The 26,536-nt window shown below is 44.4% G+C and overlaps 1 protein-coding gene across 3 annotated transcripts in view; it reads left to right on the top strand.

The window, feature by feature from the left end:
* Window positions 1-26,536, top strand: part of whrna (whirlin a) — a 75,787-nt gene that overhangs the window by 1,583 nt on the left and 47,668 nt on the right. The gene's annotated exons all lie outside the window — the stretch shown is intronic.

Below are 26,536 nucleotides of genomic sequence, written 5' to 3'. Positions count from 1 at the left end.
TGTGTGTGTGTGTGTGTGTGTGTGTGTGGATAGTGGCTCCTCTGCTCTGAACTAAGAATACAGCCGGGGACGACTTCAGCCCTTTGCACCATTGTGAATGCCACTGAGTGTAAAGAAAGCCTGTTAGCAAATGAGGTGATAAAAGAGCATGTCTGATTTGTGTACAGTGCAGATTGATTTAGACGGAGGCCTTGCAAGGTCCTTGGTTTTTTACGATCCGGTTCATTGAGCTGAAAATTAATCTTGGTGATTTCTTCTCTTCCCCCTTTTACCTCATTCGCTTGTGTTTGCTCAGACTGGAGGCTAAATATGGACTCTTCATATCCCAGGATTCATCGTTCTTTAACAAAGGTCAAATCTATCGTAAAGGATCCGGGACAAACACTCCCCTGATGTTTTTTCGAGCTTTATTTATCGGTTTCACTTAATTAGAAACGGATACCCGTTAATTCCTAATCACCTCAGCCAGGTTCTGTTTTCACCTCTGTTTTTAGAGCAAAATTACACAAAGAATACCGGAGAAACTGGATCTCGATGGAAAAGAACCCGTTCATCATTAGGGAACAGATTTTTTCCCTGATTTTGCGTAATTTGGCGCAGCCATCTTGGCTGCAGGGGGACTGTTGGGCCTTGGTGGAGGTATGTGCCACTCCAGTTGTTTATCGTATCCATATTGTTGCCTGGCAATCTTCCTTTCCCAGCCTCTCGGCCAAAAACAGATTTTAATCTTCCTGAGACTTTGACAAATGAAAGAAAAACTGTAAAGATACTCAGCAGAGCGCAAACCTCCGCCGAGGCCCAACAGTCCCCTTAACTTTAATCAAGCTGCACAAGCTCATAAAAATCTGTCCCCTTAATGTTCCTGATTTCTGTCACACAACATAACAACAACAGCCACACGATGAAAACACAACTACAAGCTCACGTTAGAAACTCTACTTGTTTCATTGTCAACATCCGCTGTTGCTTACTTCTGTTGTGAATGTGTTTCCGTCACTTGTGCGGTTCGTGCACTCGTGTGTATCCGAGTGAGCGGAGTCTGTCTTCTCCCCCGTGAGGAAAAACTCCTCGGCCCAACGTCTTCATACGTGGTTATTTATCGACTCGGTCGATGAAGCGAAGCGATCATTGTTCTACTTCTGTCTCGGCGGTGTGTCTCTAAATCGGCTCCTCAGACTAAATCGTTTACCGAGGCCGCGGCGGAACGTTTCTGCGCCTCGTATCGAACGTGATCTCAAACTGCGTCGGAGAGAATACTAATGAGGGCATTAACCATCCACATATTTCCAATCAATTGTCTCCACATTTAAAGCCGTCACTTATCCGCGGGGCGAAGGCTATATCGATTCCTGAGACTGTATGAGAGAGTCTGCTCAAGTTCCTTTCACAGAAATGTTTTCTCAGTAGTCAACAATAGGAGACCTGAGATAAACTCCCCCAGGAGGTTGTTGATGCACAAATTCAGTTCCAGGTTTTGTCTAAATGTTATATTTTTTTAAAACTTGCCAGACCGATAAATGAATTCATCATTAAAAAGTTATGTCGTGCAGCCTAACTCGTCTGGTCTCCTCTCGACCTGCAGAGTCATGTTTTCTATTCTGACCAGAGCTGCGTTCGCTTCGGACAAAATGGAGCAAAATCTTTATTTTGGCGTAAATGTCGGTGCATTGAACATTGTTGTGATACACCAGCCTCCCAACCATCACAGCTGAGAGGGTTATTCTTGGTGTCTACGAAACCTCTGAGGTAGATGAGATTTGTGTCAAACACTTCAAAATTCACTGGATGGATCCACATTTGTAGAGAACTTTAGAATCCTTAATGCGCTCTATCTTTTTAATGCATGCCGCCTCTGATTGAGCAACGCCTCTGACACACTTAACAAACGAGAGCCTGGAATCCCGCTGCGCACAGTTTCAAGCAAACGTGTCGTTCAACTCGGAAAGCGTCTGTCATTGTGTTGCATTAGTCAGGAGTTGGAACAATCTGCGTCTGAGCCGATTCTCTGAACAGTTTCAAAAAGAGGTTACACAGTTTGGTTTTCACGGATTGTTGATTGATTGATGTGATTGTTGAGGTGAATCCTTGTTTTACAGCACAGATCTAGAATTTAACCAATAACTGAAAGCATCAAACCAAAACACTGAATACACACAATTCTGTAAAAGATAAATGATTCAAATCGTACATTTTGAATACGTTTAATTTCATTCATTCTGTTTTCCCACTAAAATCATCTGAGCACAGATTCTTTACAATGGAAATTTCCAGCCACATTATAAGTTGTCATCAGAGTCTGCAGACCGCTCGGTGACTCTGAGCCTGTGGCAGAGCTGACAGAGGACATGTCACCTCTGAATAAGCTGCTGTGTGGACGCTGCGGATGAATCCAGATGTGACAGAAGGTCCTCACCTCCAGCTGACCTCTGCTCCCACACACGGTTTCCAGTGTTACAGCTCCAGTCACACGACTCTGAGATAAAATCACCAAACTCTTCAGCCTCATGAAGCTTTTAATCCCCTTTTGACTCAGTGGTGGTTTGATGGGACTTTCATTAATCATCACATTTGTTTAAGAGACCAATATGCAGTGGTGGGAGCCGATACCAGTATGATGGAGTTTTCTGATATGTACAGTTTATCAAAAACTGTATTTTTAAAAACCAATCATGCTAAATTATAAAATTAGCTCCCAAACTCAATATCTTTCTTTTCAATCTCTAGTTTCAAGTCTCCTTCAACACAGCTGATGTCCATTATGTAAATTATGATCCATTCAGAGTCAAAAAGAACATAAAGCCCCGTCTGTATCGGGGAATATTACTTAACACAAATAAGAAACATGTCCCCACAACAGTCCTGTCTTTGAACGCGTCTCTGAAGTGTGTTTGCTGGCAGCATATTACTCAGTCACACTGTTTTCCTGCCTGCTCTATGACCCTGCTTCCACTTCATCTGCTCCACTTTAGCAAACCTGAGTTTCCTGATGAATTCGGCCTCTGAAAGCAGCAGATTGTTGTTTTGGCTCAGCGGGGACGAGTCGAGGGTTTACAGCTGCATTTCTCTCCGTCTCGGATTGTCCTCGTCCTAATAGTCTGCCTTGGCCCCGCTCCCCGGAGTCACTGCCAAGGTTAGCTACCCACTCAGCATTTAGACCTTTTCTTTATCATCGTCTCCGTGATGCGCTGGACGCTCAGGAGATGTGACGTGATTGGGACGGGGACATAAATCGTGCTGCCTCTGAGCCAGAGCCTCAACATCAACATGGCTAGCAGTTTTATCTCCCCATCAGCCAGAGGCTCCCTGTCCATCAGACTTTATAATCTGATTGGTTCCAACTCCGAGGGAGTGTGAGAGGCAAGAACAAAATACCGGGAATTACCTTGTTGATTAATAGGTTTCCCTGCGTTTAATTTTTATCCCGAGTAGTTTCTGAACTCATGTCTGCGTGACTTTTAAATACATTTAGGAGTTGACCGTCTGTTTTGGACAATCACGTCCACAGACTTGGCCGAGAGTCGGAGCCACTGAGCCGAGTGGCCTGGAGCAGCTCTGCTAATGGTCGGTGTGTTGATGAGATGGTGGGAGGCAGATAAGAATCTCATTAAACTGCTTTATATTAACTGATTCATAGCTTGAGGATGATTCTGTGGTTTTGACAGAAGTTTGTTTTGCTCGATGTTATCAGACGAAGTCCTCCTGATTTTAAATCCTAAATATCAAACATGGCAGTGTCACCCCTCTCACTACCAGATCATCTGGGCTGAACATTGGTATCGACGGAGGCTCCAGACCGAATTTCTCTTCCAAATCTTAGTTGGCCAAAATGGCAAAACGTCCCATCCATTTTCTACAGTCTGTGTCTTATCAGTTCCGAACCTTCAAACCATAAAAAATGCATGATACCAGCGTATTTTTAGTTTTCGGCAGCTCTGCAGGCAGCTCACATCGTCCTCGCTTGTAGAAATTCTTATTTCAGCCTCTGCAACACATTCACTTATCTCTGTCCTCTTTCCCTCGCTGTTAAAACACCGTCCCGTCCTGTGGAGAACTCCGCTCTCGCCGTGTCTGTGGCAGCCGGAGTTTCCTCACAGGCGCTCTTATCAGCAGCAGTGGCCCGGGCTGTGCTAATGTTAGCACAATCCTCTGCAGCTCCCAGGGTTTTTTTTTTGCTTGGGTGTTCGAATTGAGATTGCAGCGTTCCGTCCTCCTTTACTGCGGAAATGAACGAAAGGCTGAAACCTTTTTTCATTTTTTAAGTTGCCAAGAAGAGCTGCTTTCACGGAGGTAACAGGCCGAACAATGCAAACAGTCTGAGAAAATCTTTCTGACAGCTGCAAGAGCCAGAGAGGAGAAAGTCTGAAAAGGTTCGATATCGTTAAAAAATATACTTTTCCAAAAATCACGCGCTGGAAAACGAGGAGCTGGGCGTCGGGTGTTTTATTTGAGCATAACTTTATTAAGCAGTTTACAAACTGGCGTGGAGTTCTCTGCTCCTTTTCATCCAGTCATGCATATGAGAGTGTTGGAGGCTGTGAAGACGCTCGCTGCCGTGGCTTATTAAGCGAGCAGCCAGGAAATAAATGAGGTACAGTTCCTTCAGGCCCGACCTCCGGGCTTGTGTTTGTACACTTGTACACATCTAATAACACAGAGCAGCACATTTGTCTAAGTCTCCAAATAAGTTTGTAGTGCTATTTTCTTCAGTAAACAATTGGCTGATTGTTGCCTGCAGGCGCCTCGAAGGTCAGACAACACCCGAGCAAACAGCCCAAGTGTTGTTCTGCTGAAATCACAACGAAGATGAATTATTTCCCTTAGTTTTCCCCGACGTCAGCAGTCAGTGCTAAGATGCCCGAGAGCAAGACGCTTAACCCTCAGCTAACAAGGTAACGAAACACACGAGTGCATTCATGCATTTTTAACAAAAAACACTAAATAGACCAAACAAGTTGATAACTAATTATTCTAATGGTTCCTTTCATGGAACTGTCCGAAAACGTGTTGGCTCGTTTTTATGAATGAGTGAACTCACATAATTTATGTGGCAAGCAGGTTTGAAAACATTATCATAAAATCATATTGAGTTTCGATAGATTCCCCAAGAAGAACCACTTTGATTACGACACATGTTTCATTTGTTTTATCCAGTAATTAGTTTCCATGTGATTTAATTTTCTTGAATTGGTTTTTCTACGTTTCCTAATTTATTATTTCTCAGAACGTAGATAAATAAATAAGAGGACGACCATATAAAGTGGCATAAATATTCTTTACCGCAAATAATTTACTGTTTGTTTAAAATAACCATCAAAACTCATGGGGATCATGAGGAGCAGCACTGATGTTTTCATCATGTTCGAGGCGTCTGGGCTGTTTGGAGATGTGCACGTGTTCTTTATACGTCTGTGGCTATATTCTATTTTAAGGTGGAGCTATTAAAACCCTGGTTTTTCTATTTGGACAGCAGCTGCCTGTAATGGAGAGGAGCAGATTGAAGTGTTGGTGCTCCAGCTGGAAAACTGATTAAACAAAGTGCGGACTCACGGGTGCTGCTTCAGAAACTACTCTTGCGGTGCCCTTGAGCAAGACACTTACTCACCTAACTGCCTCAGCAGCTCAATTGGCCACCAGCTCGCTCTGGACGGCGTCCAGTATGAAACGAGTCATGGCTGACGTTTGCAGGATCAGCCCTTCTTCTTATTTTTCATAAACTTTATTTTTTTGGCAGCTTGAACTCTCGGCCTCAAGGACAGAGGAAATATTCCATCAGCTACAGATCCAGTCCAGTGGTGTGAGACATTTTCCCATCAGCCACCAGTTGGCCAAAAGTTTTTAGAAGTAGAAGGAATCCTTAAATCTGTTTTAAAGAAGCAGGTTGGATGAATGCTTAAATAAGAAATATAAGAAATAGATGTCGAGCAGCTACTTAAAGTGGATGAGTGCAGGTCGCTCTAATTTTTAATCAGGAGGGAGGAGAGCGTCGACACTGAGATTAAGCATTGGTTCGGATCTTTGGCCGCAGCGTGAGGAGTTGGCTGAGAGAGAAGAGAGCAGAGGGAAAGGAGGCAGAAACATTCCAGATGAATAGAAGAATAAAAAATCAAGTTGTCTATAACTTAGTGGAACGGTCCGCCGCGTGAAACATCCAGTGATTCATCATTTTAATGCGATATTTGCCTCCATTGCGATCAATATAGATATTGGGAAGACTGTGTTGATTTGAATCGTCTATTCAGCGAACAGGATTAGCGTCTCCCTCAGTTCTGCTTCTCTCTGTAATTATCATGTGAAATATTTATAAATTGCTTTAATTAAGTGGGTGTGGGGGGTGGCCGTGCCAAGTGTCACTGGCTTTGTGTTGTGCCACTCTAATGAATATTGAAATGTTTACAGGCCTCGGAGGCTTGATGGTGAAGAGACGGGAGATGATGGAAACACCGTGACGAGTTCTTTTGTTTGCTCTGTAGACTGTAAACAAAGACGGACGACACATCTCCACTTCCTCCAACTATCGAGAAATGAAGCGAAACCGTGACGAGTTATCTCAAACTGACAGAGCACACCATGTCCCGTTCATTAACCTGGAGGAGGCTGGGTTTATGACCCATACTGCAGCCAGCCACCAGGCGGCGCTCACGATGAGTTGGCTTCATTTTCAGGGGGCTGTCATCCACCTTTATAAACAGTTTTTTTTCCTGCCTCCTCTACCTTCACCTCCTTTATTCTTATGAAATATTTTACTTTGTCATGTAAAACCACACTTTTATTTTCAATCATCCACATAGAAAATGATAGATTTCACATTTTTACCGTCACTCGTTTCCCCATCCCTATAAAAATGCATTAAATTAGAGCAAGAGCAACACATGTTCACTCAGTTTCTGGCCCTGGCACTAAATCAGGAAGCATCCCTCCGCCTTCCTCTGGTGTCACACATCTCATCACCGTGTCCGTCTTAAAGCAGAATGTTCGTCCTCCTCTGGATGTCCCACCCGGGCTCCCTTCAGAGCGCCTCGCTGCCAAAACCGCTCCTTTGTAACAGGCTAATTGCCGTTCAATGGAGCCGCCAAAATGCTCGGGTTCACAGTGAAGGTGTCCCCGATCCATCACCTGATCTGTGCCGCGCTAAATCACCGGAAGAAGCCATTAATATCTGGTCAATGAGCAGACTCCCTCCTTTTCTGGTGGCTTCTGTCAGTCGGCAGGAAATCACTTATTCAGTCAGTCCCTCGGGTGCTGATCCTCCTCGATGTCTCCACGTCGTCACTGTGAATGTATTTATTTTTATTATAATATTTGTAATTGTCCCAACACCAAATATGAAGAACACGTGGAGAGAATTTCTCGATAAGAAATGTTCAGTTTGACGCAGAGATGAAATAATAAGAGTTTGGTGGTCGAAGCTCGAAGCTCAAGGTCGCTGTGACCTCACAGATCCCCGTCTGACCTTGTGCCATGTTTATTTTATTAACACGATAAATTAAATAAACTTTATCTGAAAGCTTCTGAATTTCTGATTTAAGACTGAAGGAATTTTGAAGTGCAGGTTTGTCAGTGGGCGATTTGAATTGATGGAGCCGTCTCAGCGACGCCGTCCACACGCTCGGGTGTTCTGTGATCCGAGCTTGCTCCTCTGGCGTAGATCCGTCCTGACCTCAGGAGCCATTCGTGTTGGAGCTTGTTGAATATTTTTTTTTTTCTCCGAGGCTCCGCTCCACCGTCGTGGGAGTCGTGAAGACCGCGTGAGGTCTGCTCTGAATATCAATGAGGATTTGTGAGGTTCATTGTTATTTTGGTTTTGTCTGTAGCGACTTGACAGGTATCATTATGAGCTGGGCGCACACACACACACACACACACACGCACACGCACAGCTCAGTAGTGACTATTATCTGCCTCGGAAAAGAAAGAGACGAGTTGTTTGAGAACTGAATGTTTGGAAAGAATCATTTGAGACACAAACACAGCCCGTGTTATCAGAAGTGCTTATTTAAATGCAGAGTGAAATAACCTCGTCTTACCTCACTGTCTGCTTTTCAAACATTTGTCTTTTTTGGGTTTAATTCCACATAAAGGAAAATATACCTTCAACTTCTCACTCATCGAGGAAACGCGTAGGTGGAATCAGACCTGAAGATGCCTCGTTGCAGGGCGCAGGGCGAACCCCGCCTCCTGCCCATCATTGGCGGCGATTGGCTGCCGCTCCCCCTCGACCCCCCCGACATTATAGATAATGAATGGATGTGTATGTTTACATTGAGCGACAGAACCTGGCTTCACCGCACTGAGCTGTTTCCTGTTCTCCACACGTGATCCATCACGTCCGGAGCAGATCCAGACGCACCCCGCCGCGTCCCACCTCGTTATCTATCATCTGTTTCTAAGTGACATCACTCGTGTGATGAATGTCCCTCGCTGCGTAATATCCTCTTTCTCCCTGAGAGTTGAATAATTCCAACTGATATTTAAAATTCACTCATGTATCGTGTGTAATCGTTTATCTGGAGAGTCAGAGTCACTCATGAAAAAGAGTAGAATATTTCTTGTGGAAGAAAACTCTGACGAGATAAAACCTTATCTGCATGATGTTATTATCGTAAAAGAGTTAAATACCGCAACGTTTTGTTGCACGTGTCTGAAGCTTTGTTGTTTTCTTTGTGGTTCGTTGTATTGCAGTATTGTGAGACATGTACACAGGGGTGGTAGAAGTACACACATTCTTTACTCGAGGAGAAGTAGAAATAAAAGCACTGATTCAAACTCTTTACTCAGAAATATACTTGAAGTATGACTCATATAAATATAGTTCAAAGACTATGTAAATAAGAAAAAGCAGCAAATATAATAAAACCAGGTTAAAGGAAGAAAATATTTGTTCTTCATTACAGGTAGAAACTTTTCCCTCCACAGTGAAATGAATGTTCGAGTTCAGTAGTTACACATTCAGGCGAATCTTCTTTTACCTCCTGATGTAAGGAGCCTTTCAGTGCTCACTCTACCGGAGGAGGGGGAAGAAGAGGAGACGGTTACGTAAGCGCAGGAGAGGACGATTTCAATAATCTCCTCCTGAGAGGGCCACTTCCTGGAAGGTTGTGAATTCCTCTGACTTGTGCGTTTTCAGAGCAGAGTCCCAGAGGAGGCCGGGCGGGGGTTGTGTAATTCACTCTGGTGCAGCGAAGATCTTTATAATTGTCTGGATTTAATCACTGACATATTGGACTATAGCGACCACCGGCAGAACCCTAAATCCTCTTTTGTGTGTCTGTCAGATTACATTATTCCCCTCACAACACACAGAGCGTGGGCCAAGGCTGATCCGTCAGCCGGCCCAGATGTCTCTTTTATGCTCGGGACAGACGGAGAGGAGCCCTGCTGGACATCTGATACTGTGGAGCTGTCTTACCCATCTCTTACACACACACACACACACACACACACACACACACTCAAACAGACACACAAACACACCGTTTGCTGTCTGTCATTCATTCAACACCTTGAAAGAAGCGCACCAACCTGGGGAATAATAAAAAAGCGAGGTGTGAAATAAAAGATGAGAGTTGTCTCCACCTCTGTTGTGTGAGCACAAGTGACTCAGGTAATGGACGGTGGACACGGACTCCGCTGGAGGAACGTGAGCAGCGGCCGAGCGTGAATAATTTAACAGGAGAGAGCGCCGCCTCCCTTTTTGTCATTACAGTTGATGGACGCTTGTTTTAAGGTTTTCACTGTCATGAGTCAAATAGTTGGTGTAGCTCAAGGCAACGGTTCAGAATTCCTACAAGTGGCTGCTCACAAACACCTTTTGGGAAGTTCATGCAGACGTTGGAGTCCTGCTTATCATTTTTATAGACACGTTAAGATAACTGGTCAGATTCTACACACGATTTGCTCCTCCCGACTACCGGGGGGGGTGAGTTTGTGCAGATTATCTCCACAAATAATCCTGAAGTGTGGGGGGGTTTACAAACTAATCTACTTGATCTTAATTGTACAGCTGCACCTAAAAACAACATATTTCCCACTCGCCAGCAGCAGCAGCAAACGAAACGTATTCACCTGCTCAGCCACGAAGTGAAATCTCTGTGAGATTCCAGGTCTGTGGAATCCTCTCGTGTGCACCAGGCTTTAGGTGACCAGCAAATTAGAGCACTTAGAGATATTTTCTTTCTGCATAAATGCTTTTCATACGCAGCTTTGCATTTATATGTTCTCATGAATGGAAGTACATTTCAAGGTTACGAGCTGGTTGGAGTTGTTTAGTTTAGAATCACAGTCTCTGTTTGGGTTGCCTTGATGAAAAGGTCTTTCTGCAGCTCTGCCGTATGTAAGAGTATAAAGGGCCATTCAAGGATTGGAAAATATTTCCATAAAAGAATGATTTGTGGGGCTAGACCCCAGTTATATTTGTTGTCTTACTTTTCATGAGGTTTATTTAATGCATAACTCCTCAGTCTTCTTTTGATTTACCACATTTAGATGGTCGAGTGCAGAAACAGTGTTAAAACTGCAGCTCGGCCTCCTGGTTCTTAACTCTGGGTGTCTCCTAAACTGCTCCGTTTAAATTGAGATGGATGGTGTCTCTCCTAATCAGACCTGGTCCTCCCTCAGAAACTCCATCACTCATCTAAACTGCTTTGTTTGCTGTGTCACAGAATGTGTGGGACAGAATATCTGAACAAACTTTCCTCTTGTTTTATTTCCCGGCCGTGTGGACGCAGCATATTCCCACCTCGCCCTTATGTAACTCGGTCATTTAAAGCATGACGCAACATTACTTATCTTCCATTACAGGTGGTAATTAATCAAAAACCTCTCTCCCCACATCTTTCCCTCCCTTTTAAACCGTCGTAGCTGAAGCTGATCTCTGCCCTCGGAGCCTCTACGGGGACAATTACCCAGAGAGGAGAGGATGACTGCAGGGTCGCGGGAAGATTGGAGCACAATTCGGGCAACATCACGTAATTCGCCCTGAGGTGAATCCCCATATGAGATTTCTGTCACACATCAAAGCTGGGTTTTTGATTGGTTCGTGGAGGTGGCGTCGGGAACACGAGGAGCATTAATTCCCCTCTCATATTCCCCGGGTCAAACTAAACCACGGCGGTGCTGCACAGATTACGACTCCTGACAAGGTGGCGTGTCCAAAGACTTAAAACCTCACGGCAGACGGATAATTGACTCCGTGTTGATGGAGATGATTATTTCATCTCTGGATTGTTTCTGCTCTGGATGCTTCTGTATTAACGGATTGTGGCGATGGAGGGAACGGACGAGTGGAAAAAGTGATGGGAGAGAATCGAGGAGGCGGCGAGGAAGGGAGGGGGCGGCCGAGAGGACAGACGGCAGAAGATTGAGCTGGACCGTTTCATCCGTCAACAGCTGGTGTGTTTTTGTCAGAATCCAATTCAGTATTACCACCGGTGTCCTGCTCAGTCCTCTGTGTGTCCTCTGCTGATGGGATCCATTTGCTCTCTGCAGAGGGGATCATTTAGAGGAAGGGAGAGGCAGCAGTAGGTCATCTGTTACTGGGGATGCAACAGAAGCCGCTTTCATACATCCACTCAAGTCCGAACAAAGGTCGGAGTCAGTTCCTCCTGACATTTCTCTGAACTTCCTCCTGACAAGCCCGTCCCAAGTAAAATATTGGGGGAAAATGTCCGAGTGAGACGATGAGAGAATCATGTTCGTGACGTTTGTGTCACATAACGGAACAAAACTGGAAGAATACAAATATGTTAGGATGAAGAAGAGCTGACGTACACGGAGAAGATGCCGACGAAATATGTCAAATCTGTTAAAAACGTCACATCCTGCCTCCCGCACGTTAAACCCAGGCTCCGCCCCTCCAATTCTGCTGCAGTAATTCAACTTTTAATCTTATAATCTTCTGATTTTCACGTTGATTTGAAAATCCCCAAAAAGCCAATCATTCCAGAGACTGGGAGAAGATGTCAGCTTGATCCTCTTAAGCTCATTATTTGCCGTCTTCCATCAGTTCAATCATCACTAATGAAGTGGCTGGCAGCGGGGAACGTGTGGGTGGGGGGGGGGACAAAAAGAATGAATAAGTGCGGCTAAGTTATCTTTTAATGTTGAGCTCTCATTGTTCCCTGAGTAAACTCGTACACGTCTCACAGTGTGTTCCTGTCACAAGGTCCTTCTTTATAATCCTTGTTTTTCGCAGAGGTGTCAGAAAATGTCAATTCGCGCAGAATAACAAAGTGAGTCCGCTTCGCGTGGCAACAAGCCCAGGTTGGAGTGCAGGCCTTGCCCTCGGCTCGCCCCACCCCCCCCCAAGTAGCTCCAGCTCTGTGTGTGTTGTGGAGCTCAGTCAGCAGGCTGGTGTTTTTGTGCAGTTTTTAAAGTGTGTGTCTGTCTGTGTGTAGTGAGTCAGGTTCAGGACAAGTCAAGTGTTGAGGGGGGGGGGATGAAACACTCTTTGAGGCGCCTCTGTTGGAGCAGGGTGAGCACTCGCTTTGCTTTATTACCTTCAGTCTCCAAACCCAAGGCTATCAGCTCCCCCAGAGTTATTACACCTCGCCCAGGCAGACACACACACTCACTCACACACACACACACACACACACACACACACGTTAAAAGACACTGGACCGTTGCGTTCATGCAGACAGACCCTAAAATGTCCATTTCTGCTTACTCTGCTTGTGTCTCAGTCAAAACATTATGAAAGCAGCTTCACGTCTCATTTCTCTCCTGGTTTTAAAACGTCGCTGCTCTATATTTTGCTTTGACCTCAGCCGTCTGCTGTTAGTGGCTACTTGATTGGAGAGCTCATCCCAGTGTGAGAGGCTGGGAGGGGGGGGGGGGGGGGTCTTCTGTCAGCTCTTATTCCTCCACAAGAAGATGTTTCATGGGAGTGTTTGCTCTCACAGAGGCTCTGATAATAGCTCAGCGGACCTCTGATCGCCGGCTCCCCCAGTGGGACAATTACCCTGTCCGCCGCGCTGATTATGTCCTTTCTGTCCCCGGCCTCTGCATAAAGCGAGTCACACTCACAGATCTGGGAAACGAGCGCAATTAGTGCTTCAAGTGACAATTACTTTCTTTCCTATTTGTGTTATAATCCATTAATCTTTCACAGAAAAGCAGCAAATCATTCCGATGGAGACGCTTCAGCCTCTCGAGTGTTTTTGATTGGTCCAATCTAAACCCTGTTTCAATGAAACCGCACCCACTCGAGCACGAGGAAAGGCTTGACAGAAAAGCCGACGTCCAAACTCTAACTGAAGTGAACGTGGTTTCATCGAGAACACAGGCTGACTGGAGGCCTCCGTCACAGTGGACCCGAGGGGGAGCAGAGGCAGCTGGGTAATAGGAGGCAGTCAGACCGGACGGCTTCTTGTGTGTGTGTGAGACGAGCTTGTGACTTCAGAGGACGTCACTTCGACTTACATTCATTTCCTGTCTAAAACTAACTTGACCAAGTGTTTCCGCAGGTTTGATTTAATGATTTGCTTGTGGGGGGCGGGGGCAGCGTTCAGTAACCATGTGGATTAGAAAAAAAAAAAAACCTCCAGTCACAATCACAGTGCAGATGTGCAGTAACACACAGAGGCTGTTACCTGAGACATGTAATAAATGCAGAGTGCTGCAGTCGTCAGGCTCATTATATCATAAAAGCTTCTCGCTGCCACTCGTCACCCACTCCAGCTCTGACTCACCGCACCGCTCTGTCTCCCCGCTCTCTCACGTCTCACACCGTCGCTGTTTATCTTTCACTAAGTGCTTCTGATGTGAGAACTGGAAGTTGTGGGTGTCGGACACGAAAGAAAGCGGCGACTTTGAAAAGCTAAGTTTTTAACTTAATTTACCAATTAGCTGCCGACACACGAGCGTCTCATTTTATGTGCATTTTATTCTGATCTATGAATGAATGGATTATCACATGATCCATGCGCCATCTTGGTTTTTTGAAACCAGAAATAACCATATTTGGAGGAGTGGGAGGGGCTGGAGCCTGACTGCAACCATTGGACGGTACAAGCCGCCAATCACACGGTATCCACGTCCGGTACATACGGTGCTTTATGGTCTTCTTCACTCTAAATGGATCATAAATTACAAAATGAACATCCGCTGTACTGATGAAGACAAACTTCAAACTGGAGATTGAGACATCAGCTACTTAGGAATCAAGTGAGAAGTGCGGCGGGTACTCCCACATTAATGTCCCACAAACCCGAGCGGCAAAAGTAAAACTGAAGCTGAAAAGTTTTCCTGTTTGATCCCAGCGTGAGTGTGTGTGTTTTTTTTGCTTTTGGTGCTTCTGGTTCGAGAGCCACTCAGAGTTACTGTAAGAGCTGCAGTTTGAATCCCGTCCTCCTCTCTCATGCACAAACCGCTCACTGCTGCTTTCCCTTTGAGCGAAGCTGTCTCTGAGAGGAACACACACACACACACACACACACACACACACACACACACACACACACACAACAGAGGTGTACAAGTGTCATAAGAAAAGAGGTGTACATCCACTATCTGTTCTGAGGGAGAGGATGAACAGCCCACACATCTGTCTGCCTTGTGCCGCCGTGTCTGTCTGCTGCGATAATGTCGGAGGATCTTACGTTTATCAAACAGGATTAGGAACAAAACCAGGGAACAGGCGGCTTCTTTATTTTTTTATTATTTCTGCCTGTTGTGTCAGTCACACACCTGCCTCACATCTCATTTCCTCTGTTCCTCGTCCGCGCCGATAAAGATGAATTCACAGCTTTAAAAGGAGCAGTTCTGTGATTTCTAAATATGTAAATCTAGTTTTTTTTTAAAATTTCATTTAAAAGGTCACCGAATTTTTGCCGTGTGGTTTGAAGTAGAGTGATAAGAAGGGCTGTTTCATATGTGAGGGAATAGTAACTCACACCCATCAGTAACAGCCGGCGGCTAATCAGCTTAACTCTTGAAAATCTGGCTGGAAGGGGCTTTGTCTGGAGCAGTTCTTTTAACGTTTGTTTGTGTATCAGCCGTGTCTTCCCTCTCGTAAGAATTAAAAGTCTGAAATTAACAACTTTGAAAGTTGTTCTTATAACTTGTTCTTAATGGGCTGGTGATCTTAGTTACAGTGTGTACGCAGACAGAGAGCGGGGGTTAAGAGGATGAACTTTAAAACCTTTGTTTTACATGCTCACACTCTAATTAAAGACCTCATGAGATTGAGAACATCATGGGACGGCTGTTATATCTGGGAATCTTGCACCATAAAGATAAAACACAATGTTAGCGTAGCAGCTCGGTGTGGAAGTATGTAGAAGTATGTTGGAGCCTTTCTAACTTAGCAAAACCTTTACTTTATAATTATAAAACACACTAAAGGAGAGAAACAATGAAAAAGCATCGTATGTCTCCTGTAAGGATAATATATATATATATGAGAGCTGCAGTTTCACAATACACTTCACACCATAGGAAGATGATGAACCCACAGAGACTCTGAACTTTCCCCTCAGCTCTGAGGAGCTTCACAGCAACTTCCATGTTATTTTTTCAGCTCCAGCCCACGAGTGTTTCTGTTTTGGTCTCAGCGCTCCCATCAGACATGTTTTCTAATAACGCAGCTGTAGCCTTACACCCCCTTAAACAACAAGGCTTTACATTTACACTCGATGCTGTGGGCATGTTGTTTTCTTTTTTCTTCTGTGTCCTGAAAGAAAAGACAAGTCTGCATAATGTGAATTAATACATTTGCACACTCTCTGTCCGCTGTGAGTAACAACCCATCATAGACGCAGCTCAATCTAAAAAAAAAAAAAACCCTCCATCATGTTAAATCAGGGGGAAAGGTTCCGCAGCCAGACTCCAAAATAAACCCTCTGCTGTCTGTTTATCGTCCTCCGCGCTTTATTTCTTCTTTTTCTCACTTTCTTCTTTTAATTTCATTATCGTACAGTGAGATATGTTTGTTATGTGTTCGGGGATTTTCCATGAAACATTTCTGTGCCAAGAAATGCAGCTGAAATATAATTAACTTTTTGGCGCTGGGAGAAGCAACAGCAGCCAAATCTGTTTAAGCAGATCAGCTAATTTTGAAAATCATTTTCTGTGAAAGTTGGCAAAAAAACCCATGAATACAAACAGAGAACACATGTCTGTTCACATGCAGATCCATGTAGATGCACATGCATGTATGGATATCAATATGTCATGGGCCTGTTGAGTTAGTCACGTGCTTCGTTGTTTTTTTTTTGTGTGTTTTTTTTTTTATTGACTTGCCCTCTGAGCTGTGGCATCTCTGTAAATGCACCAGGAGAAGTAGGCCAGGCTCTCAGACCGCTGTGTGTCGATGGAGTCAATATCTGTGCCAGGGCAGAACATCCCCTGCACAACGCTCGCCCCATGTCGAACCATTAGGATCCACCGGCGTGGTGGGAAATGGATTAGGTTGTGGCAATGTGGGCCATGAAGTCATCCTCACCTCGCTGCCAGGGCCAGACGTCAATACACAAAGCTCTCACATGCACACAAAGGCCCATAACAGGAAGAGGACACGTGTGTTTACGCTGAAACATGTGCACGTTCACGCTCTCAGTCCATGAATGACTCGGCCTGGAGCTTTTTTTTTTTTTTTAGCGCAGCAGAGCAGCGAGGTGATATGGCAGCGTCAGTCAATGGAGTGTGGTCGAAGCTTAATTAGCTTTAGGTAATCACTGTTACCAAACAGAATGGACAGGAGGGACGCAGAGACACAGATCCTGCAAGTGATCACACGAGCTCCGGAGGACGACGTGTTTGAATGTGGGTCACACCAGTGATTGTGTTTATTGATAATTAACTTGTGCGGCGGATATTTTTAGAAGCTGGAGCTGGACGTTGTTTGACACATTATATTCATAAAGGTCCTATATACATTTTGTGAAAATGGATTTTTCTTTTAATTAGGTGCCAAACACAAGCGGTGATGGATGTGTGATGTGTCTCTTGAGTGTTTTCAGTCTGGGACACTGATCTCAAGTCTTAAGATCAATTCTAAACCTTTCAGGTGACGAGCGAAGGGCAGCGAGGGTGTGATGCGGCCGCATGTGTTAAAAGCCTCGCAGCAGCAGTTTGGTGTCAGCTGTAGATGTTTATACCACAGATTGTCGTGTTGCAGGAGTCGAGTCTAGAGGAGATAAAAGCCCGGATGACTCCGAGGTGAAAATAACCCCGAGGTTACAGGCCTCTTTTTTAATCTAAGATAAGACACTCAAACGAGAGGATCGATTTTTAACGCTGCTCGAGCTGGAGCCAGCTGCTGGTGTTATACCTACATTCAGAATCAAATTTAATGGACGACACATCTGTGGTTTTAGGCTTTTTTTGGGACACAAACTTGCAAATCATCTGCACAGAGATGGAAATGGACATTATGACTATGCGTGATTTGTCCCAGTGGACGGTAAGTGTTAGAGGGACGAGAATAAATTCCCCCGTGCGATACCAAGAAAGAGAGTTTCGGTCTCCAAGGTACAAGAGAGAACAACCTGTCGGACACGTCTAAGAAGCTGCTCATCTCATTCGGGAGTTGTCTTACATATAAGATTACACGTTTTATTTCCTCCTCAGATCAAACTGTTGAAAGCTGCATATATCTTGACAGTGGGTTATCAAATCTAGTGTGTGTGTGTGTGTTGTACCTCTCCTCTCTTATCAGCTGAAAGAATAAAGATTTAATTAAGTTATTTTAATTAGCTGCCTTTCATATGGAGGGATTAGTTTACCAGCATGCACACACACACACACACACACACACACACTCGGAATCTACCAACAGCTGCACATTAAGACACTAAATCACACAGCATGGGAGACGACAGTGGTGTCGCCAGCCAATAATTTCCTGGTGGGAGAAATGATTCACAACTTCATGATAGTGACAGAAGCGTCACCCTTTAAACGTTCTTTTGAGTGTCCGGGTTGGGGGTTGTTGCAGGACGGCACCGCTCCGGTTACGTGGAAATCTGTTTTTTTTTTGTAAGAACTCCAGATATTGTAATTAGAGAGGAAACCAGATTAACACGTGCCGTTTGGACATCTGGACAAAAGGTTTCCATCCTCTAAAGCGAAGCCAATTCATTTCGATCACCATCTGACGGCTGGAAGTGTAGGTCTCGTATCCTGCCTCCTCCACGTTGGCATTTGGGACATGGATCAAACAATTTCGTCTCCAAATGACGTCATACGTGCAAGATGGCGTTATCTGTATCCGGGATCTCGTTGCGTCGTCCATCTTCGTGCACAGCCTGCGGCTCGGACCCTCATTGTCGATGGGGAACCCCAGAATTAGCAGACCTCATTTCAAGCCTCTGCATCAGCGTGGAAGGTGTCCGACGGTAAAATGAGCTCAAGCGTCCTTCAGGAGAACGGCTCTGCTCCTGCACTCTGACCTCCCGGTGGAAGGAGGCAAATGAAAAGAGAATTTCCCCAAATGCCGTCACTTTAATCACAGTTCCAAAAAGAGTTTCTTCCGAAGTTGTGCGAGCGGAGCGGATGATGACTGGCTGCTGGCGGCCGCTCGCACTCGGCCCGGCTGAAATGTTCACTGACTTCTGCAATCAACCGTTTCAATCGGACCCAATTAAAACGGTCAAGCAGTCGAATCCACAGCCTGCGGTTATTTCATAATGTTCCCGCTACATCGCGGACGTTCATGCGAGAGCCCACATTTGTACAATTTCATAAAAACCACTGGACCGATCGCCTGCAGCAGAAATTACAATTTGGTCTTCAGTGTTTATTGAGTTGGATTTGGTTTCCCTACTTTTCCGTGGTTCTTGTTCTGCTGCGTGTGCTCTCCGACTCGTGGCTGCCATTACCCAGGAGCTTTTCATCACCGACTTCACTTATTCAACTTGTCTCTGCGTCTGTCTGCAGTGGAGTCCCAGCCTCGTAACTCTCTTCGGTAGAAAGGATCACCAGAGACATGTCTCTCAGTGGGACATGTCCACTGTCCACCACTGTGTTGCACCATTTGTAGGGAGCTAAGTAGAAGAATGTCGTCTCCTCTTAAACTAATTTTTTTCGATGACATCACAGCGCTTTGTCGGCGGTGAGACGTTTGTATTTGTCTCTCCGGTCACTGCGGGAGTTCTGCTCACTTCAGATGTCATGAATTTAATTGAAATGTCGGAAAGAGACATTTGGAACTCCAACCGGCTCTGAACTGATTTCTGTTTCCTTTTTTATTGGATTTGTGTTTAATTTATCAACTGGCTATTGTGTTCTGAAGTCTGTGTTGTCAGGATTCAAAGACAGCAGCTTTTATGTGCCTTCACTTGACGTTGCATTATTTTCTCAAGTTTTCTCGGAGCCACATTTTCCTTTGTTTGTCTTGCAACAGTCGGCTGCCCCTTGTTGTTCTCGCTTTGTTCATCAACATCCTATTAAACCTGTTGACATCTTTTTGTCAAGATCTCCTCGTGGATGGATATTACATTTAAAATAAAGGTGATTGGACGTGATTGTTTCTGTTGTTCGTGTTCAAGATTATACAGAATATAAATGTAGAGTTGCATGAGTGGAGCTGCAGGGTCAAACTGACCTAAATTATGCTTTTTTAGTTTCATCTTTACTTACACAAGTTTTCACCAGAACTTTATCTTTGAAATTAAACTGAAATAAAGGTCTGAATACGCTGACGACATCTTCTTCATGATGAAATCACCCGACATAGCTCAACAGTTTCTGACCCACTTACTTTCCCCCACGTGTTCGCTTGAACTCAAATGAAGAGTGTGACTAAGCCGCAGCCAACGCCCCCCTGTCCTCTGTGTGGGGTCAGTGTTAAAAAGATATGACAGAAACCAGGAAGCGCCGCAATTATGAAGCGCAATCAGACGACTTGTGATAAAACCCCTGGGTGCAACATGCTCACATTATCCCGTTTAATCGAAACCCTGGAGAGCAGCAGTTTTCTTTGTGTTAATGAGGAGCGTTACCCAGATATCTTTATCATTTCAAATAAATGTCCTATCAGGGTTTAGTTTATTACCCAGGGTCACACCTTGTGAGCTAAGTAGCTGTTGGCAAAGCAATCTGGGCAATAATATGCTTCAACAGTCCTTTTAATCATGTTTTGGTTAATTAAGTCTCCCCATTGGGTTGCATCTGTTGAGCTCATTAAGGCAAATGCAAAATATCTCTTCACACTTGTTAAGTTGTTGAACATGTTTTCGTGAATATATAAATACATGCATATACATGTGTAGGATTTAAACTAGCGAATTCTTGAGGCTTTGGCAGTGCGGATCACAGATGTTTAGTTTGTCTGTGGAAACTGAACTCTGGCATCAGAATAATGTTCATGAATATTTCATGGACTTTCTTCGAAGGTTTTTAAGAAATCGTTTTGCACGCCTACATTCTTCTGCCGAGGACAATAAAACATTTGAAAACAATGATGGACAGAATCAGTATTTTGTGCTGACGATGATCTTTAAATACAGTTGTTCGGTCAACTTACTGAAAACATGAACTCTATAAACACTGCGTCCACTGATGTGGATTCCTGATTAATCTTTAGAGTCAAGTGAGAGCCCTGTTTTTGGGTCGTCCGTCCGTCTTAATCTTGTGAACGTGATGTTTAGAGAAGGCACCGAGAGAATTTCTTCAAACTTGGTTCAAACATTCACTTGGACTCATTTGATCCTGATGGTCGCAGGTCAAAGGTCAAGGTGGCTGTGACCTCACGAACCCTTTTTTGTCGTTGTGAACACGTCGCCTTAAGAACAACTTTGAGATAAATTTCTTAAATTTGATTTTAAAGGCTTCACGTGAACTGATCAGATTTCAGTATTTCAATATGTCATCAACACCTGAAAAAAAAAAAGAGCAGGGCAGCAATTCTCGTTCTCTCTCTCAAATGTGAAAAATGAATCGACATCGTTCTTCATCACCGTTTCGATCAGACATCCAGTTTAATTGTCATTCAGTCACCTCCCTGTTGTGTTAAAGAAGTAAACCAGAGCAACAAGAGCGTGGCTAATGGAGCAGAACCCTCCGGAGAGACGAATTCATGGACGGGCATTGATTTGACTCGACACACTAACACACCAGGCGACAGTGTGAGTCTTCTGTTGGCAACATCACGGCGCTCTCGGTGATTAATCATCTTTTGAGCTATTGGATCAGAACTGAATTGAATCGTTGCGCCTCGTCGCAGAAACTCCAGTGGTTTTAAATGCGCCATATAAATCTGATTGGGTTTGATGTGTCAGAGGTGGAAACGTTCACACTGAATCATAGAGTCCGACGCTCGCCGGCTCCTGAGAGCTTCTAATTTGAGGCTTTTCTTTAAAATCACATCAGGGGTTTGTTTTCCTGTCTGTTTCTATACGTGTGTTGTGCTGATGGTCGGTCGAGTGGTATCACGTGCAGATGTGGCTGTCCCTCCCCGACCCATTAGCGCCACACTCTGGGTTTCAACTGGTGCCGGCACCCGTCTGTGTGTACGTCCCCTGTCCTCACACATCTTTTTAGACCTGCCACGATTTTTGAGTGAGGAAAGAAGCTCGCCAGGACAGAGACGGCTGAAAACAGAATGAAATACCGTGTGTGTGTGTGTGTGCAGTTTTACTCTCGCAGTAGAATCAGATGTGATCTGCTTGTGGTGCCTGTTTTTAGTTTTTAAAAAAGTATAGGAAATACTAGTTTTTAATGGCCTCTGCCTCATTTTTTATTGTATTCGATACAGTCCATACAAAACTAAATACTAAAGCCTAAAGTAGTGAACTTGAAGTAATGGTCTCTTGTGAGATTTGAATGTTGCAGTTACGGTACATGTTCATCAGCGTAAACCCGCAGACCACCTGGTTGGGGTCTTGTGAGTCTGTGAAGTGTCACAGTAGTTGTGTGACAACAGGTTTATCTTGTTGGTTATCAAAAGCACATTTTACAAGCAGGGAAACCACTGAGACACATTCACCGCTGGATATTTTTATCTTTATGGAGGCAAAGGGATCAAACGTGGTGTCGTAGGCTTTTTGCAATAAAAGAATCCTTGCGTCAGAACAGGCTTCGTATAATCTGGTTTATATGATTAAGCTACTGCACAATGTTGTTTTTTATCCTTGAATTAAAATGACTATTTTTTAACCTGGTGATTTGTTTTGTTTTTTAAATAATTAACATAAAGGTCCATAAATGTTCCAATTCAGTCTTCTACAGAACATCACTTGTGTCACAGTCGTTCCGGAGGCGATGCTGCACAAAATAAAAATAGTCCTCAACAAACCTCGACTGATGACGCAGATACACGATTTATCTTCAGCAGACCCGGTGAAGATCAAGCAAATTAAAGCTGGGACACAGTCTGAGACACTGGAAGTGCAGAGGAGTCATTTACATGCCCGGAAATGAAACGGGGCTCGTGTACACGACAGTACAGGGGAACGACTGCTGCTGATGTGGGCGGATGTTCGATTCGGGCGTTCACCTCGATTGTGCGTGAAGAGGATGGATGGATGGATGCAGAGGAAATGGACAGAGGTGGAGACTGTTTAGATTGGCCCCTGTGGATATTCTGTAGCTGCTGGAGTTAATTTTCTGCATAGCTGAGCACTGAAAGCATGAAAAACAACTGTGCACTGTAGCCGCACGTGAGGCGGAGCAGCGCCGCAGGACGCTGCGAGGCGCTTTTTTTGACAACATCCGAACAAACTGAGGAGGTTTTCTGCAGCGCTGCCACTTCTCACAGGCTCTGAATTCCCAGGACTGAGGTTCATGTCAACCAAGGTCAGAGAGGGAATTCGACTGATGTTTTTTTTTCTTTTCAAAGCCATGAAATATTTGTGGCAGTGCCAGAAAACTGGAATCATATGTATTTATATATTCTTGCTCCTGCTTGGTGACACACAACACTGCTACACACTCGGAGGAGCACACACCTCAGCCAAGACCCAACACTCCCATTAAATTCAAATCAAGCTGCACCCAGTTACACAATAAGTCCCATTTTGCATTGTTAAAAGAAATTAAAAAGATTCCCGTATGCTTAGCAAAACTAAAAAGGATTCTTTCTCATCCTTCCACCAAGTCGTTGAAATCTGCTCTGAAGTTTTTGCATCATCCTGCTGTCAAACGAAAAGAAGAAAGAAATGGACAGGGGGCCGAAATCATGACCTCCTCCGTAATGATGCCTGGCGGGTTATCGCCACAGCTTCATCCTGGCTGACGTTTTGTGTCTGGTCTCTGACCTTATCAATACACCGAGCCCCGCACAGCAGAGACCGGGGTCGGACAACAACATCCCACCCAGGGTCAGGGTCCCACAGCCACAGTTTCTATCATTAAAACACTTGTTTACCTGAGACGCTGGACATCCGCAGCCTATAATGGTGGAAATGTGTCATCTCCACTGATTCTCAACTCTCGTGCTGTTCGTCTCCGTCAGGTTGCACAGTGTTTCTGATAATACCGCATGGTTTTATTATTAAATAATGATCTTATTAAAAAAAGATGATTGTAGTTATTACTCTGGTGTAGGTGTAAATTATCCTCTGGATGGGAATTATATCACTGAGCCGTGCAGGTCTTGTTAAAATCAGCACCACCTCCTCCAGAGAAATAAATCCAGCCTGAATGGAGCTTTGCTCAAGCTCGTTCAGTCTCGTGTTTTATACAGAAGAGATGTTCTGCTTGCAAAGGGAAAAAAATGTTCAGAGGACATATGATAAAAGGCCCTTTTCATGAAAGACGTGGGGAATGTCGCAGTAGAAAGTGTATATCATTAAATGCGTGGTGGCTGTTCCGCTGCCTCGGTTAAAAGCTCCTTGAATTGTCCTCTTGGCTTTTTCATGTCAGACCACCAACATGTTTATTTCTGAGCGGACGAAGCTCCAGACAGATAATGAAACACCTCGGATTTGAGAGCCAGTTTGACGGCGTTGGGGGGAGAAAAAAAAAATATCACGCTTTCTCGTATCGTTAGATTGGCTGTAAGATGGAGGACTTTCAGTTGGGATGTGTTGAGTATTGGAAATCACTGACGGTTTAAACGACTCCTAATGGGAAACGCAGAAGAGCTTGAGCAAAAAGGCAAAAATCTCAAGAACTCCAATATTAGTCTGAAGTGTCCTCTGCAGAGACGCTATCGTCAAACTCCTTCAGAAACTTTTCTAAAGCAGGTTTCTACAAATCATGTGCAACTCTTGAAGTGTTCGGCTGCTTCCTGACCACCCACGTCTATTTTAACTGGTCCTCCTTACGTAGAATTAAAACTAAAGTTCAGAGCCACGTCTATAAAGAACGGACTGCAACTGGAGTTTAGATGTAGTTTAGCGTAGATGAAGCGGGTCTTGTCAAAGCCACACCGTCAATTTAACAGCCCAGAGCCAACGATGACTGTTTTAATTAGGACGTAATCCCAACTGCATTAAAGTGTTTTTAATTGTCTCTATAAACGCCTTTAACAAGCTCTCCTACTGTCCCCAAACAAGCGTCCTCTGCAGAGATAATTACCACAATGACGGAGCGAAAGTTATTTTCCATTTAATTATTCCACTCTCCTCTCGGCCTCATTACCATCAAACTCATTCAGAAACATTTCTGAAGCCGGGTGGTACAAATCATTTGTTAATTAAATACTTTGCCTGACCAATTGGATTTTTGTACCGAAACCAAACCTGAACCATATTTTCATTTTCACGAAACAGATTTATTTGTGACCGTTACAGACAAAAGATGAGTCTGATGATAAACGGAGACATCGGATCAGAGAGGCGCAAATCTCACAACCAACACCAGATCCCAGAATTCCTTCGGAACCAGCTCAGACAGAAACATTACAACTTGGCAAAGAAACTTGAATTGAGGAAAATGAATGAAAAATTGACACTTCCATGTCCTGAATGCATTTTCAGAGATGTGAACAGATATCTACCCGTGCTGCAACACCAGTGCTTCGTGCCAAAAAACGTTAACGCGCTGTCCTGCAAACCCAATTACTGGTTGTGGAAACAATCCATCATTCGGAACTTTCCTGGGTCGGGTTAAAAAAATGTGAAAATCATCTTTCAACAAAGCTACTCAGCTTCCTGTCAACATCCGCGGCTGCAGAGGCAATGATGACGCTTTTGATTACGACTCAATCCCAGTTGCATTAAACTGTTTTTAATGGTCTCCATAAACGTATCTAACCACTTCTACTGTTTCTGCACAACGACCACTGTAAGTCACTCTGTGATCCTCTCATGTGAATAAAATCATCGACATTGGTTAGAACGTGTCGTCGTAAACCCGTTCAAAGAAACGCAGGGTTTCGTGCAGCATTATTCATGGCCACCTGTCCCACTCAGCTGTGTATTGTAATTGGCCGCGACCCTTAAGTGTCCTCCGTGGACCCGCATGGCATCGACTCCCACTTAGTCTTGAGCTGTGGTTATTTATTGGTGCTGACGGCAGGACTCTTAACTACTTGCCCAGCCGACTACCGGCCCCATAAAAGAGCTTCAGTTTGTTGATAAACTCATATTGAATAGAAGTGCCTGAACGGCCGAGAACATGTGGAACTGGAGGTGATTTTTACAAAGATTTCTCCGATTTCTCGCTTGTTCTCGTTCTGTGTTTTTTTTGTTTTGACGATGCAGCTTCGCCGTGTCACCGCTCCGCACGTCGGAGAAAGACGCCCCTGTCACAGCAGATCAAGCAGACTGCGCTGGCGTTCCTGGAAAAGGATCATGGTGCATGTTTATTACCTGAATGATTCTGTAATGTTCAGATGTCCCCGTCTCGCTGAACGCCTCGGCCATTTATTCCTCTGGAACTACCTCAGGCTCTCGCTCCGTTCGCCTTTATTGCGGCTGAAATGAAAGAAGACCATGAGGGAAAATAAATGAAAATAAAGTGGCTGGTGCTGAATCTGTGGGTTCAGCAGCGGCTCCCGGTCTCCCGTCAATCATCGGTATTGATAAATAAACAAGGCGGAGTGGGATGTGTGTCAGAACAGATCACATGTTCTGGGGAAATGCCGTCCACACGCAGGTGATCTTATTTCAGAAAAACAAATCCACATCTATTCGTGACGGACTGATGTGGTTGTGTTGCAGCACATGTTTGATGAATGACGTCGTGTTAATGCTGAGAGTCCAGAGCAAAACACACGTGAGACACACGTCTGCTCCCTCGCTCTCATTTGCACCCCACTCCTTCTTTTTCCTTTTCCTCTGCTGAATACGGACTTCAATCAAAAACACGGTAAAGCAGAAATCAAATACTGTCCAAGCTACAGAGGAGCACGTGTCCTCATGCTGTTGCATGTTTTCCATTTCGTGCTGTAGGAAATCGTATTTGTTCAGTGTGATAGGAATCTGGTGGTTTCGCATGTGCTTTTATAGATTTATCCTTTTTTTCCAACTTTAGTTGGTTTGAATAAAATGTCGGAACAACTATTGAATGACCCTCGTGACTCTAAAGGGGGAACTTCCTCTGACTTTCTATATCTATACTTTTAAAACTGACATTCCCCTCAATTATTAGCATGCTAACACTGTCCGAGAAGATAAATATCAGCATCGTAATGTGTGTTTGTGTGTTTGTG

The sequence above is a fragment of the Paralichthys olivaceus genome, chromosome 18 (genome assembly GCF_024713975.1).
Source record: "Paralichthys olivaceus isolate ysfri-2021 chromosome 18, ASM2471397v2, whole genome shotgun sequence".
Classification (NCBI taxonomy): Eukaryota; Metazoa; Chordata; class Actinopteri; order Pleuronectiformes; family Paralichthyidae; genus Paralichthys; species Paralichthys olivaceus.
Note: the sequence above shows the minus strand (reverse complement) of the source record. Positions and strands in the feature narration are given on the sequence as shown.